Source organism: Macrotis lagotis, chromosome X (assembly GCF_037893015.1).
Source record: "Macrotis lagotis isolate mMagLag1 chromosome X, bilby.v1.9.chrom.fasta, whole genome shotgun sequence".
In the NCBI taxonomy this organism is placed as follows: domain Eukaryota; kingdom Metazoa; phylum Chordata; class Mammalia; order Peramelemorphia; family Peramelidae; genus Macrotis; species Macrotis lagotis.
The window spans coordinates 215,019,641-215,024,071 of NC_133666.1; the positions used below are offsets into that span (position 1 = coordinate 215,019,641).

Consider the following 4,431-nt stretch of genomic DNA (forward strand, 5'->3'; position numbering starts at 1 on the left):
GTAGTTATATGCTACTTCTATTACACAGTAAAATGGATACTAGAATTACAAAGGCAGTATGAGTGTGGTATTTTATTGAGAGGAAAATTGTCAAATGAAATAGTAGCAACTGAAGAATAAGAAAACTTCATGTTGTCCCAGGACATATTTTATAGGATGCATATTTAATGGTATGATCTCTAACTCTAAAATGCCAAATTTGTTTCCATTTGACCCAATATTTCAAGATTCCTCCTTAAAAGGAATATAAAAGAGCATGTGAAAGTTGTTTGTTGAAAGAAAAACCCTGAAAAATAAAAATAAGATGAGTCGGGGGGGGTAGCTATGTAAAACATTTGACTTGTATTTAACTACATTTTCATATCTTCACTATAATACAAATCACAGTTGAATCAGATTTTTGAATACCAGATACATTTTAGTCCTCTACATAAGTGTTTGCAAGTATCTTATGTTTATATGAAATGAAGTTTTTAATACTTTTCTACAGAAGTAACTGCACACCAGGCAGGCCAGGACAAAACACAAATCAAGTGATAGAGTTTTCCGAAATTTGCAGTGTGAAAAGATTAAACTATTGATTTCTATATACATGAATGGGTTCTCTTTGCTATAGGAAATCCAAGTGGAGCTATTTACATGGAAACATGTAAAAAGATTTCTTGAGAGAAAGGAAGATGATACTTTTTTTGTTCTGTGCTCTTCTCCTGTACTATCTGACTTACATAATGTTAGGTTGTCTCTAAGCAACTGCATGATAAGACCTATTTTTATAGGAATCTTCATTCATTGGAGCAAGTTCTGCAATAGCCTCACCAAGAGCCATTTTAGCCAATGTGCAGACTAACTTTGGGTTATTAAGGACCTCATAGTAAAATACAGAAAAGTTAAGAGCTAGTCCCAGGTGAATTGGATGCATAGGTGGCATTTCTTTCTTATTGATGTCTAATGTTTCTTGAAAAGCTTCTTGGGAATTATCTATTGTTTGCTTTTGGTCAACTCCACAGGCTACTTCAGCTAGGTATCAGAAATAGTCTTTGTTCATTTTTAGATAGAAGACCTTACTCTCTGAATTAGTCGCATTGGCTAGTAAAACATATCCAATGATAACAGGACAGTGTATATATAGATGGGTCTTAGTTTACTCTCTGCTTTCTCTTGGTAGTCCTTGACCATTTGCTTCTTCTTGTCAGTGGTGTCAGTTTTCTGTTCAATGCTCGAAATAACCATCCAGACTGACCCTAATCCTCTGAGTGTGGTCTTTTAGAACATTGAGAGCAGATTGAGCATCTAATTGGAGAACTTGATCCCTGCTAGGTTACCTCATTCATATAGGGGGGCCAAGTCTTCATAGCACTCTGTCTGCTCGGTCAACTTGACCTTCTGGATCATCTCAGTCTTCTCCATAGTGGTTAGATTTCGAGAGGGAACAGTTGCAGAGGCAGCAGTGGTGCTCAGGGAAGAGGGAGAGGCAGCATTGAAAGTAGAGACAGGAGAGAGTCAACCCAAATTAGAAAGAATCCTAGGAAGCCTAGAAGGAGAAGAGCACCACCGGAGGGGAGAGAGAAAAGTAAAGGAGGGTAGAAATAGGAACAAGGCAATGCAAATGGGAAGCAGGAGGCAGGGGGCTGATTTTTCTTTTATTTCCATGAGAGTCCATCTGCTAGGTGTGAGGTGGTAAGTCAATGTAGTTTTAATTTCCATTTCTCTAACCAAAATTATTAAGAGCAACTTTAATATTATAAATAACTTTAATTTCTTCATTTGGAAACTGCCTATTCATATCTTTTCATCATTTATCATTTGGAGAATGACTTGCAATCTTCTAAATTTGATTCAATTCTCTATATATTTTCAAAATGTCCTTTATCAGAAACACTAATTGTGAAAATTATTTCCTAGCTTCCTGCATTCCTTTTGATTTTTGGTTTTATTTGTGCATAACAAATTTAAAAATAAATTTTTTATTTAATAAAATAAAAATAATCTGTTTTACAATTTTCTCTATACTAATTATTTTTTTATCATAAACTTCTCTGCTCTCTGTAGATCTGACAGAATATTTCTTGTTCTCTAAATTGCTCTGTTGCATCATCCTTAATGTATAAATCTTATACCCATTTTGACTTTTGTTGTTGTTGTTATAGGGCTTGGTCTATGTCTAGCTTTTGGCATAGTATTTTTCAAGTTTTCCCAGCAGTTTTTGTGAGTTCTTAGCTCAGAAAATATCTTCTTTCAGACATTGTGTGAAAAGTATTTTGTAATTGCGTTCATATAGTTTTTCGATTTATCCTGGGAAGTAGATTCTCAAGTATGTTTTTATCAAATAGTAGATTATTATAGTCATTTACTCCTGTTTCTTTTGTACCTAATGCATTTCACTCATTCACTTTTCTGTTTCTTAACCAGTACAAGACAATTTTGATGACTATTGCTTAATAATATACTTTTAAATCTGGTACCACTAGGCTATCTTCTTTTGCATTTTTTCATTAATTCCCTTGATATACCTTTTTTCTTAGAAATTATTTATTTTTCTCATCCATATGCATGTATATTTTTAAGTTACAAAATTTTCTTTCACCTTTTTTTCCCACCCCCCTCCCTTTACCAATGAACAGTCAGGTTAGCATTGCGCATAGAAATTTTTGATAAACATGTTTAGAGATTAGTCATTTTTGGTATGAGGAATTAGGATTAGAGGATAGAGATACATAAGAGATACTTTTTATCAAATTCTGAAGGGTGGGCTTTTGTTTGCTTGTTTGTTTATTTTTGTTTTGTTTTTCTCTCTGGATGGGGATAAATATATCCATAGCAAGTCTAACACAATTGTCAATTCCGATGATATCCTTGACATTTTGTTGCTCCAGATTAATTTTGTTATATTTTTTCTAGTTCTGTAAAACAGTTTTTTGGTATGGCTCTGAATAAATAAATTGATTTGGGTAGACTTGTGATTTTTGTTATATTAGCTAAATCTAACCATGAGAAATTGACATTTTCCCACTTGTTTAGATCTGACTTTGCATGAAAAATATTTTGTCACTGTGTTCTTATAGTTTCTGGGTTTATCTTGGGAAATGGATTCTTGAGTATTTTATGTTGTCAACAATTACTTTAAACAGAATTTCTCTGTATGACTTTTGCTATTCTACTTTATTGGTCATGTGGTCATGTGTAGAAATGCTGAAGATTTATGTAGGTTTATTTTTTACACCACTGTTTTGCTATAGTTACTGTGTTAATATTTTTTAGTTGATTTTCTAGGATTGCTTAAGTCTACCATCATAGTGTAATTAAAGACTGAAAGTTTTTTTTAATCATTGCCTATTCTCATTCCTTCAGTTAATTTTTCTTCTCTTATTGTTAGAGCTAACATTTCTAATACAATATTGAATGGTAATGATGTTAATGGGAATCCTTGTTTCACCCCGATCTTATTAGAAATATTGTTAGTTTATCCCCATTATATAAAATGCTTGTTTAGAGTTTTTGATAGGTAATATTTTCCATTTTTTTCCAATAAAAACTTTTTGTTTGTTTATTTTATATTGTTACAGTAAACTTAGTATGAAAGAAAACATACACCCTCCTAAGAAGATGAGAAACCTCAAGAATAATGAGAGAGAAAAAAAAGTGTACATCATTCTGTGTTCAGATTCCAATGGCTCTATCTCTGGGATGAGTTGCTTTCTTTATCATAAGTCCACCAAAGAAGTTGCTTCAATACTTCCCTCCACTCTCTTTGTTCCCACTCTCATTTATTCTATTCTCTCTTTCCTTTCATCCTGTCCCTGTTCATAAGTGTGCTGTTAACTGAGCACCCTCTCCCATGATCTTCCCTCCCTTCTATAACTTATCCCCTCATTTCCTCCCCCAGTGCCCCTTATCCTATCTTTTTCTTCTCATTTTGCTCTAGGGTAAGATAGATTTCTATACCCTATTAAGTGTGTATGCTATTTCTTTTCTGAGCCATTTCTGATGAGAATGAAGGTCTTTCATTCCCCCTTGTCTTCCCCCCCCCATTCCACTCCATTGAAAAAGCTTTTTCTTTACTCTTATGTGAAATATCTTAGTCCCTTCTTCCTCTCCTTTCACTTACTCCCAGTACTTTCCTTTATCATCCATTGACTCTATCTTTTTACAATATTATACCATTATATTCAGTTCCTTCCTATGCCTTGTCTATATATGTTTCTTCTAACTGCTCTTATAAATGAGAAAGTTCATATGAGTTATCAATATCTTATTCCCATGCAGGAATACAAACAGTTCAATATCATTAAATTCCTCAGAGGTAGTCCTTCTCATTCACCCCCCTCTGTGGTTCACCCTAACACTGTACTTGGAGATCAAACTTTTTTTGTTCTGTTCTGGTTGTTTCAGTAGAAAAGCCTAAAAATCCACTTTCTTTTTTTTTGAACTATA

At 33.5% G+C, this 4,431-nt stretch overlaps 1 pseudogene; it reads right to left on the bottom strand.

Moving 5' to 3' along the window:
• Positions 1-426: 426 nt before the first annotated feature.
• Positions 427-1,407, bottom strand: LOC141498964 (14-3-3 protein theta pseudogene; annotated as a pseudogene).
• Between the last annotated feature and the right edge of the window lie 3,024 nt (positions 1,408-4,431).